The sequence below is a fragment of the Balaenoptera borealis genome (assembly GCF_965194805.1).
Source record: "Balaenoptera borealis genome assembly, chromosome: 6".
NCBI lineage: Eukaryota > Metazoa > Chordata > Mammalia > Artiodactyla > Balaenopteridae > Balaenoptera > Balaenoptera borealis.
In genome coordinates this window covers 20658836-20670932 of record NC_138863.1, presented here as the reverse complement: position 1 = coordinate 20670932, position 12097 = coordinate 20658836, and the positions used below count along the sequence as shown (strand labels likewise).

At 47.5% G+C, this 12097-nt stretch overlaps 1 long non-coding RNA gene across 1 annotated transcript in view; it reads left to right on the top strand.

Moving 5' to 3' along the window:
* The first annotated feature begins 1447 nt into the window (after positions 1-1447).
* Positions 1448-12097, top strand: part of LOC309631374 — a 473017-nt gene continuing 462367 nt past the window's right edge. Inside the window, exons 1-2 of the long non-coding RNA XR_014246228.1 lie at positions 1448-4921; positions 5390-11753. This is a non-coding gene — a long non-coding RNA (uncharacterized lncRNA). The remainder of the gene's footprint in view (positions 4922-5389; positions 11754-12097) is intronic.

The following is a 12097-nucleotide window of genomic DNA, read 5'->3' as shown; positions in this document are numbered from 1 at the left end:
CAGGTCTGATTGAAAATCCAGCAGGCCTCTTTTACGACCCTTTATCCCCGCTCCCCCTTTGCCCAGGAAGGCGCCTGCTGAATTCTCCTGGCTCACTCCACACCCCACTACTGTCAGCTCTGGCTCTGTTAGTTAGCGCCACTTGTCACCAAAGATGTCTGACCAAGTGATCCTCCCCGTTAAAGTCCCAGGACACAGGGAAACCCCTGGCGGTCCAGTGGTTAGGACTCCACACTTCCACTGCAGGGTGCTCGGGTTTGATCCCTGGTCGGCAAACTAAGATCCCGCATGCAGTGTGGCACTGCCAAAAAAAAAGTCCCGGGACACACACACACACACACACACACACACACACCCCTCCCAGTTGCTGCCCAAGGCTCCCCTTCCAGTTTTGAATGCTTCATTGAGGACTTCCTGCCGCCGAACCTTCTTGAGTTTCTCTCTCACACTTCTCAAGGGAAAAAGCACCTTCCTCTGTCCTTTAAGCTCCAGATCCCTCTTCCTTCAGAGCCCAGTTTGCAAAGCACCTCTTCCTTATTTATTTGGCTAGCCTTCTCCTTGTCCAAGTAGCCTGTACCTACTTTAAAGTCTACCCTCGGGACTTCCCTGGCAGTCCAGTGGTTAGGACTCCACGCTTCCACTGCAGGGGGCCCGGGTTCAGTCCCTGGTCGGGGAACTAAGATACTGCATGCCTCGCGGCTTTGCCAAAAAAAATAAAAAACGTCTATTCTCAACACAGAAATCCAGCTGTCTTGAAAGTTTCAGCTGCCTCTCCCTGACTCCTCCATCTCCATCCTCCTCACCCTGTAACCTGGAGCCCCCATTCCTCCTGTACTTCTGGTAATTTCCATATCGACTGCAGATTCCAGGGCAACTTGGGTCTCTACAGCAGCTGCATCGGGGGCTGATTGAATTCCTGAAACCCACTTCCCCACTCCACTCTCTGACTAGACCAATTTTAGTTTAACCAAACTTCAAGACTACATTTTCGTCTCTTCCTTTTAATGATTAATTCGCTTCGAAGAATTCAAGAACCCAGACCCAGTGACTGCTGACCAGTCCTAGTGGTGTTTCTCGTGAGGGCCCATTCTCTGGGCTCTGGTCTATTTCAGGTGAGAACGTGAATTCCTTTGTGGCACCAGTTTTGCTTCTCAAGCAAGTGGAAATATTGGTCAGCCCCCTTGATCTCACCTCTCCTGGAGGTCTGGTGTATAAAGGTATATAAAGGAAAGATTATGATGTCTTTGCTTTGTTTTAGAGCTAGTGTTTTTTTTTTTTTTTAAAGGAATGATGAAGATTACCCTCACTCATACTTCATAGGCAAATTATAGACTATCAAGGAGGAAGGAGGGCTTATTTATTTATTTTTTATTTTATGGCTGTGTTGGGTCTTCGTTTCTCCACAAGGGCTTTCTCTAGTTGTGGCAAGCGGGAACCACTCTTCATCGCGGTGCGCGGGCCTCTCACTATTGCGGCCTCTCTTGTTGCGGGGCACAGGCTCCAGACGCGCAGGCTCAGTAATTGTGGCTCACGGGCCCAGTTGCTCTGCAGCATGTGGGATCTTCCCAGACCAGGGCTCGAACCCGTGTCCCCTGCATTGGCAGGCAGGTTCTCAACCACTGCGCCACCAGGGAAGCCCAGAGCTAGTGTTTTAATCTCTTTGAACTTCAGTTTTCATCCCATTGATTTCAAGCCCTGGTCTTGTCAAGGAAGACACCCATCAATGGCACTGTTGCTGCACAACTGCAAACCCTCAGCGCTCAGCTGAGGACGCTAAGATGTCCTTAGGTTCCCTACAGCCAAGGACAAGGCAAAGGCTTGTGGTGGTCTTCATGGGCACCACATGCTTCCTGCAGTCGTGATCTGCCTCGTTTCTTTAAGGTATTCCTGGGCCCCTGCTCCCCTATATTAGTCTGCTTGGACTGCCTGGGTGGCTTAAAGAACAGAAATTTAGTTTCTTACAATTCTGGAGGCTGGTAGTCCAGGAACAAAGTGTTGACAGGTTTGGTTTTTTTCTGAGGCCTTTCTCTTGGGCTTGTAGATGGCCACCTGCTCCCTGTGTCTTCGGATGGTTTTCCCTTTGTACCTGTCTGTGGCCTGATCTCCTCTTCTTATCAGGCACCAGTCATATTGGGTTAGGGCCCACCTTAATGATCTCATTTTAACTTAATTACTTCTTTAAAGACCGCATCTCCAACTATAGCCACGTTCTGAGGTGCTAGGGGTTAGGACTTCAACATATGAATTTGGGAGGTAGGACACAAGTCAACCTCCAACACTTTCCACTTTTTAAATGCACACTGCCCGGTTTTAGGGCATCCTGGACCTTCATTTAGGCTTCCGAGGGGATATGTCCTCCTTTGTAACATGGGATTAGTAAGGATACTGATCTCTTGCAGTTGTTGTGAAGACGGCTATAAGGCTTAACATAGCCTGCGTTATAGTAGGTGCTTAGTAACCGTTAGAACCATTTAAATAAATAAAGATGATGATGTTGCTGACAGCACCGGTGTTATTAGCAGATGTCTTGGTCGTAACTGTCCCTTTTCACAGCACCTGACGATCATATCACTTGTGTCATTTTCATTTTGCTCATTTCTTTCCAAAAGAGGCTTCCCCATGGTTGCCCAGGACACCAAGAGTCAGATCAAAGCTACTCCCCACCCCTGCTGTGAGGACTTGGAAGCAGTCTGGCAGGAGGGAGGCACCGGGCCTGCCCCACCTCTCCCATCTCCTTCTGGAGCTCCCTTAATCACAGCTCACTCAGGCATCTGCTTTTGACCTTGGAACCTTCCCTGCACAGTGCCAGGTGCCTGGAGGGCTGCCAGCTCTCCCAGTTTGCCAAGCTGACTCTCTTCCATCGCACAAGTGACCTGGGAAATCCCATCTCCCCTCCAGCAGGGGATCAGTCTCCCTGGGTTAATCACAGGAAAGGTGCTGCTCTGTGGGCACACGGCCCTGCCACTCTCCCTGCACATGCACAATGCTTGGCTCGCACTCCAAGGCCCTTCTGATAAAGGCTTTCTGCTCAAGACTTTCCTTCTGTCTATGTGCAGCCAAGGGTCCATCTCTGTCAACATTTAATTTATTTATTTATTTTAAAATTTTTAATTTAATTTTATTTATTTTTTTATACAGCAGGTTCTTATTAGTTATCCATCTTATACATATTAGTGTATATATGTCAATCCCTGTCAACATTTTTAAAAATATTAAATCGTAAGGCTAATTTTGTTCTCTGTCCTGTGCCTTACATGTGCATAAACATGCCCAGTGGAGACGTTTTTACAGTGTACAAAGCAGTTATGCATGAGCCCTTTCTCCCTCTCCTCCACCCTGTCTCAGGCTCCAGCGCGTTGGCATCTGCTGTTTCCCCTCTGCCTGGAAGCACATCTTCTGCCTCGTCCCCTGGAGAAGGCCTGTCCTAAGGCAGGCCTGGGCCAATGCTCTAGGAGATGCCTTGCTGACCTCCCTGGCAGAGGTGATGCCCCCTTCCTTGGTGGCTCCATTGTGCCTTTGGTGACCTCTCACCCCTACTTACCACTCTGTAGCTGATTATCTGTTGGTATATTCCCTGGCTGAACTTGCTGCTCCTCGAGGGCAGGAATGATGATGCATTTAACTTTGCATCGCTGGTGCTCAGCACAGGGCCTGGCTGCAGATGAATGAAGCCCGTGAGTAGGGCGCTGGGCCCCGGGCAGGCTGGCCAGTGCCTTTCATGGCATCTTCCGTTTGGCCTCACCTCTTCCTTTGTCCTGTTTTTAGCCTAATTCCTTTCAAGGCTCTGGCATGGGACTCTGAGCTCATTTTCATGATTGCTTTAAATATTTGGGACTGTTGGCATGCCAACACGGGGACCCACGCTAAGGAGGGAGAAGAATTCTCTAGCTCTCTGGGTTCTGCCCAAACACAAGGAATGTGCCAGAGGCAGGGGAGGTTCTGAGAAAGTGCCAGATCGGGTCGAACCAAACCGCTTTCTTACCTGGCTTAGGGAGCCAGGAATTTTGGCAGGAGACGAGAAAGTGAAAGGACACAGAAGCCTGGGACGGGGGGTGGGCGGTGGGTGAGGATGGCTTCTCCTCCAGGAAACCCAGGAGGAGCCCTAGATAGAAGCAAAAGGGCAGCAGCAACACCGATCTGGAGATGCAGTGTCTACACCCGAAAATGGTGAGGAGCACCCTGGAGCAGATTCCTGGACACAGACAGTCCCGGGAGCCGATTCTGAAAATCAGATGGACAGAAGGAGACTCTGAAAGTCTTGCCATGGAAGAACATGGAAGCCACAAAAATAAGCTCGTGAGCATCTGGCATAAGGAGGAGCCTGAGAGTCGCTCCATGCGGCTCCCACCACTTCGCAGATCAGGAAACGGAAGCTGAGAGAGAAACGGGGTGACCAAGGCCACACAGTTCATGGTGGTAGCACCAGGACTGGAACCTAGATCTCCTTCTCCGCTTTCCAAGGCTTCTACCTCCTCAAGCGCTGGAGAGGAGCTAGGATGAGTTTTCCCCAACAATTGTTATAAATAGACTAGAAAGCCTAGCTGCTGCTTGTTGAGTTCTAGCTGTATGCCAGGCACAAACCAGTGCTAAGCGGTTTACATGTTTCATCTTATCTAAGAGCAGCCTTATGAAGCAGGCATTCACAGCCTCATTTTAAAAACGGGGAAACTGAAGTTCAGAGGCTAAATGATTTGCTTAGATCAACCAGTTACTGAGCATTGAGGTCCATATTCTAAGTCAGAGACCGCCTGATTGTGGAGCCTATGCTTTTAATAGCTACTTTCTAAAACCTTCCTGTCCGGCCTTTACAGATCTCAGGGTACTGGTTCAAAAGGGAGACAGCCTAGAGCTTCTAGATGGAAATGCAACATTCCAGCCCTCTGACAGTGAGATTTGAGGCACACAGACCTGGGCATCTGAAGTAAGCAGGACATTTTTCTTCCCTAAAGACTCTCCAGTCCAGGGACTTCCCTGGCGATCCAGTGGTTAAGACTCCGTGCTTCCACTGCAGGGGGCGGTGTTCAGTCCCTGGTCAGGGAACTAAGATCCTGCATGCTGCATGGCTCAGCCAAAAAAAAAAAAAAAAGACTCTCCAGTCCAAAAAAGGCCTGTGGTTACGGGAGTGGAGATGGACAGATGACCCGTGGTGGGTTGCTGATACAACAGTGGGTTACAAGGTGAGGCAGCCCCAGAGAGTGGCCAAGAGGAAGGAGACAGATTCCTGACTCCCTGAGTTGGCTGCTGGCTGTAGAGCTCTGTTGCCTAAGAGAGTGGATTCATAAAGAAGGAAAACAGCCCCTTAAAATTCATACACTTTATTTACATTTATAGAATAACTTTAAGCTCACAAAGTGCCTTCTTACATATTCTCCTTGGATTCTTCCAACAGGAAGACAGGGTTACTCTTCCTACTTTACCGATGAGCACACCGACCCAAAGAAGTTAAGTGACTTGTTCAAAGTCACCCAGCTAGCTACCCATTTCGCCAGGACCCGAATGCAGGTCTCTTGAGCCTTACATGGAGGTCCTTCATCTTGACGCCACTTCCAGTGGACAGAGGAGCTAGTAGAGATGCTGCTAGGGGTATCATCGTTGTCTCAGGGTGATGACCCCTCTCCCAGGTCTAGGCTTGCCCTCATTGGGCTCCTTATTTCCTTTGCCATTAGTTGGTTCAAGAAAGGCCATGTGACACAATTCCAGCTAATGAGGCAGGAACAGGGGGCTACTGGGCAGCCTATGGGAAAGCTTCTTGTGCTCCTAATGGCCACGGGAAAGGGCAGTCTCTCTATTCCTCTGGTTGTCGCTGTGCCTGGAACATGATGCCTGGGACTGCTACAGCCAACTTGCTGCTTGAAAGAAACCAGCACGTGGAAGAGGATGAGCAGAGAGACAGGAGAGTCTGGGTCCTTGATGACGTCATTCAACCAACACTGAGGCCCACCCTCCTCAGGCTGCACATCCTAGACATCAGACTTCAGACGTGGCATAGTCCAGGGGAAAAAAGGTCAGAAAACCTTGTGTCTCCTTCTTAAGAGTTAGGATGATCTCTCCAGAAGATCCCCAGCAAACGCCCTCATGACTTTTTGGCCAGCACTGGATCCCATGGTTACCCCAAAGCAGGCAAGAAGCATAGGAGTGGGACATTAGTGATGAGTGAGAGCTACAGGTATCAGAAAGCTGAGGGGGTGGAGTGAGTGACACCTCCGAGACAAGGATGTGGTGAAAGAGAAGGACGCTGCCGAGGTCTGGACCTGAGGAAATGTTCAGCATTACCTGGTCGCAGGGACAGGGGTGTAACAAAAGACATGGAAGCAAGACCAGAGGTATAAGAGGAGAGCCCAGAAAAAAAGAGAGAGAACCAGGGGATTGGGGTTTAAGGCCTTAAAATTATAAAATTGCTGATGCAGAAATTCTTCGTCAAAGAATATAACCCAAAAGAGATAATAATTAAAGTTTATTGAGTACTTTCTCAACCAACAACACAGTGTCAAGGATAGCATTCTTTTTCTTTTAATTTTTATTTTATATTGGAGTAGAGTCGATTAACAATGTTGTGTTGGTTTCAGGTGTACAGCAAAGTGATTCAGTTATACATATATGTGTATCTATTCTTTTCCAAATTCTTTTCCCATTTAGGTTATTACAGAATATTGAGCAGAGTACCCTATGCTAAGGATAGCATTTTTTAAAACACTTTACATTTATTAATTTACTTAATCCTCAGGACAATCTTATAAGGTCAGTACTATTCATTCTTTTTACGAGTAAATTTTCGTTTTACAAATAAAGAAAATGAGGCCCAGAGAGGTTCTGTCATTTGAGCAAGGTCCAGCGACTGAGGGATTGAGATTCGGAGAGAACAGTTGCAAGGTCCTTCTTAACCACTAGGCCATTCTGCCTCTTGAAATGATTAGAAATGAACACAAGGCCGCGCCCTGGGGGTGCTCATTTTAGCGTTATAATAACAGGAAACAATCTAAATGCTTAACAGCTGGAGGTTGGCTAAATAAAGTCTGACTTCCAAATGAGAGCATGTGATATAGATGTTAAAAATCATGTCGTAGAAGAATACTCAATGACATGGGAAAATGTTGATGATACGTTTTTAAGTGAAAAAAGCTGTTTTCAAAACAGTATGATCCCAAATATGAAAAAGGAAAGATACTTGTTATTATTCACATGTGTGTACTTTGGCAGACAGATCTGGCTTCCGTACTGGATTGCCTATGGCCTATGCCACCACCAGGTACCCTCTTTCATCCTCACCCTGCCTAGCATGAGACCCCATCCTCACATCCCAGTCAGTTTGGGACGGTCATTCTTGTGCCTCTGGATTGATGTACTGCATATTTGAACAAAGATAAGCAGGATGTGTGTGGAGTCCCATGCCCAAATTGTCATTGCTTCCGCTCAGGTCATTCCAGGAACCTTATTTCTCGATAAGGCAGGACTCTTAGGGAGTGTTAACGAATGGAAAGAGCTTTGGGAAAATTGGGTAGCACTTGTAGGAAGACTATTTCAGGGACATGGTGCCACTTAAGAATAGGTGTAGAGGAGATGATGGGTCCCTCCATTGCAGGGATTCTGGAAAGTGCGTAAAAGGAAGGTATCCTGCTCTTTGGACCATGGAAGTAGGTCAGGCCCCTACCCCTGGGATCACTAGCTTTATATTGCAAGCAGCTGAGCCCCAAGACGATTCAGAAGCCCCACTCAGAATCCTCTGGGTTTCCTGTCCTATGCTTCGCCCCAGCTCTATACCCATGTTCAGGCAAAGCCCAGAACTGACTGCTTAGAAAAATATTTAATTGAGATTCCTCCTACAGTGCTTATTTCTGTCTCAATAAGGCCTTGGCGTGCCATGGGTAGCTAAATATATTGGCTGTTTCCTTTCCAATGCCAACCTAGTTTTTTAAATGTTCCCAAGTACATCTGCCCAGCTTTTCCCTTAGAGAGAATTTACAGCATTTGCCCTCTGTAACCCAGAAGAAAAAAAAAAAAAAAAAAACTGTGGAGGAGGTTAGCTTGCTTAGGGAAGAGAAACCAAGAGATTATGTCTGTGCAGAAGTTCCTTCCTTCCTTCCTACCTTCCTTCCTTCTTTCCTTCCTTCCTGCAACCATCTATTGAGCTTCTGCTGAGTTACTGGCACTGTCCCTAATGTGGAGACTATACAGATTTGTGGAATTAGATCTGGTCCCTGCCCTCAAGGTGTTCATAGCCTAAATCTACCAACAGTACGGAGTGTTAATGATGGAGGAGGCACAAAACAGAGCTGAAGGGAAGGTCTGCAGTGCCCCAGAGGGAGGATACATAGGGGACATTTTCCTAAATAGCATCTCTACCTGTCCGAGAAGTGCTTAGGAGTTGAGGGAATGGGGAGAGCTGAAGAAGCAGCAAGAATAGAAGGATAGATGGGATTTATGTGCATGTTACCTTAGTTTGGGGTCGACAGCATAGACGCTTTCCCCAATAAAATTCTTCTGTTGGATTTGGTATCTGATTCTAAAGAATTCTTGAGTACAATTAATTCACATCCCTAGGCTTTGGTTTCTTTACCTATAAAATATATTAGTGCAGACAAAGTTTTATAAACATTTCTAGAGTCACAGAACCCCTTTAGTGAACAAAAGCATATATGGAACCCCAATATATAAGACCAATAACATCAGAGCTACTGTGGTTGAGGTAGGGGTGGGAGACCCAAAACTAGTCCTGGCCTACTGAGACACCTCACTGGGACTCTGGGGTCGCTCAGCTGCAGTTGAAACCCACAGGTTGAGACGGTATTTCAGGCTTTCCTTGTGTTCTCTCCTTGCCTCCGTCTGGGCGTGTGGCCAGTCCCTGGTTCCAGAAGGAGTCTGCACCTGCTACTTGGGCGCTCTGATGGAGGCAGGTGGGAAGTGGTCTTGGAGTACTCGGGATCACCAAGTCCCGGGAGTGGTCAAGGCATGATTGCTTTGGTGGGAAGAAAATAGGGTATCATCTGGCAGCTGAAAGGATAAGCACAGTCTGGTAGCATGTTACAGATGGTTCTGGCCCCATTTACCCATCTAGTGCTTCTGGAAGATGATCTAGGGGTGGAGGGCCCTCATTTTCCCATCTCCTTGGTTGGATAACCTCACGGTTCATAAGCCTCTACTTTGCAGAAGTCATAAGAAACTTCCTTTGAAGATGTTAAGGTCTATAGCATCTCAAGTGGACTTTACTCTTTGCAATATCAAGTAAGACAAGGCAGGGAATGGTCTCCCCATTTTATAGATGAGGGATCCGAGGCCCAGTGTGGTTGTCTCTTCCATAAAAGAATGCGGAAACTCACTTTAGAGACTGTAGTCTGTATCTCACACCCTCTCAGACTCCTGAGAAGTTCTCTCTGTTCTCTAACGTTTATTCATTTCGTTGTAATTGATGCATATCATTTCCTCTGCTCTTACCTGTTTCCTTCTAGTTGTCCAGAAAAATCTGAAGTTGGATTTCCTATCCTTCTCGACATTTCATAGAAGGCAATAGAAGTATTAGGGGGAATTGAAGGAATGACCCTTAAGAGTTGTGGCAGATTTCCACCTCTGTTTGGGAAACACCGCTTTGGTCATCTTGGCAGGAGGCTTGAGGGTGGGCATGAGAATTTTAGGGTGAGGGTGATTTCAATCCTGGGGAGTCTGTAATTCCCCAAATCTTATTAACATAGGGGCTGAATACCAGACGTTCCTTTGGGTCTGCGTGCCGATGCTCTCAGCCTTTCCTAGCAGCCCTTCTCCACTGGTCTGGAACCTTTTAGGGCATTCCAAGCCCCCGCACCTCTCCCCCCGCCCCGGGGCTGGCCTGCAGTCAAGCATCTTCACACTCTGCTGCTTCCATCTGGAACTCCCTTCCTCAATTCCTGATGCTGGCTGCCTCCGGGCCTGCTTGCTGTGCTGGTGCCCAGAATCCCACACAGCTCTGCCAGCTGAAGCCATGGGGAACTGCAGCAGCAGATAAGGGTGGGCTTCCCTGGAGGCAGGATGCATGGACCAGAGGATCCGTGCAAGGTACCCGTGACCATTCATCAAAGGGTACCTTACAGAAAGAGAAAAGACAAGTTACCGACTAGGAGGAGGTAGTTGGAACGCACATAATCGAGGAAGAATATTATCAAGAACCCATAAAGAACATCTCCAGGTTACCTTAGGATTCTAAGATTCTCTATGGCGTTGACTCTCCTTAAGTCATGAGATTTTGCCTGATATGGAGTCACATCCTTTCCAGAAACTCTTATTTTTCTTCTGCAAAAAGGTGAGGGAGGGCTTCCCTGGTGGCGCAGTGGTTAAGAATCCGCCTGCCAATGCAGGGGACACGGGTTCGAGCCCTGGTCCAGGAAGATCCCACATGCCACGGAGTAACTAAGCCCCTGCGCCACAGCTGCGGAGCCTGCGAGCCACAACTGCTGAGCCCACGTGCCACAACTACTGAAGCCCATGCACCTAGAGCCCGTGGTCTGCAACAAGAGAAGCCAACGCAATGAGCAGCCCGCGCACCACAACAAAGAGTAGCCCCCGCTCGCCGCAACTGGAGAAAGCCCGTGCGCAGCAACGAAAATCCAACGCAGCCAAAAATAAATATATAAATAAATTTTTTTAAAAAAAAGGTGAGGGAGTCTGAATACAACATCAGGGGGACCGCTAGCTGACTGCATCAGGGACCCAACAAAGACTTAGGCAACACAGGTGTTGAGCACACCTATGGTTACCTTTGGACAGCTTGCATAACTTCCTGCCTCCAGGCACACCTAGAGATGAATTCAGCTGAGGTTTTAGAAAACATGATGCTGGAAGAAAGTGAGAGGAGGGGTAGCATTCAGTAGAAACGGAACCAGACCCTGGAGACATCCCCACGGAGGGCTCTTACATAAACAAGATCAACCACGGGGCTTTCTCCTTCAGGCAACCCCCTTCCTAACTTCTTGGTCTCAGTGTTGTCGGTGTACTCCCCCTGCTGTCCTGACTTACGCCAGGAGTCATCTCCTCCTCCCCTTTACCCTCAACATCTACGCCATGGTGAACCTCGCCATTCCCCCCCTGTGTGGATGATTCTCCGACTGGCTCCTCCTGCAGGCCTCTTGTCGGGGGAGACAGGAGGCCCTTAGCTCTCCCTTCCATCAAACTCTGATCTCATGATATCAGAACCTACAATTAACCCCATTTCCGATGAAGTCATGCCCACCTGCCTCTGCCTGGCTTCCCGGCGTCTCCACGTCATGCCCTTGCCCTTCTCCTGATGAATCATTTTGTGTGGCTCCCTTCCACGGCTTCTCTTCTCTGGTCAGTCTCGTCCTGTCTCTCCCACAAGCTTGTTAGTTTGATTCTTCCCTCCACACCTGGGCCTGAAATGCCAGCTTCAGTTCTGCTCCAAACTACCAATTCTTCAAGGCCCATTTCTTCTGTGAAGCATTCCCAGTTGGGTCATCCCCTTTATGCCCTTACCATTTGTGTGTTGATTATTTCCAACTTCGCACCAATTTGGCAGTTTATGTTATATTACTAAGCATTGTCTTTTCAACAAGGTTGTAATCTTCTTGATGGTAAGATCGCAATACCTGTTTGAATCACCTCTCTCTGCACCCAAGGCAAGGATGTGGGAATGAGGGAAATTAACATTTATCCAGGGCTTTCAGACATCATCTAATTGAATCTTTTCAACCCTAAGAGTTGGATGTTTTTTGTCTCTTGTTTTATAGATGAGGAAACTGAAGCTCAGAGAAGTATTTTTACATCCACAGCTGGTAAGTGGCCAAGTCAGGATTAGAAACCAGTGTTGCCTGATAACAAAGCATCTTTCATGACTCCATGCCTCTATTCTAAGGTGGGGCATAGGGCACTCATAAATGCATTGGATCAGAAAAACAATTTGACACATGAAGCTGATGTGCATTTAGAATCATTGATAGCATTAAACCCATATATGTATTTCTTTTAATCCCACCTTGAAAATTTAAATCCCAGATTGACCTATTCCAATGCTAATTTTCTTTCAAAGAAGTTAGGAGCAAGTTTTATGATTGATGTCTTTTTTTAAATGTCCTAATTATTTTTTCGGAAGCATGGTTCTTCTAAAATTTTTGCCTGG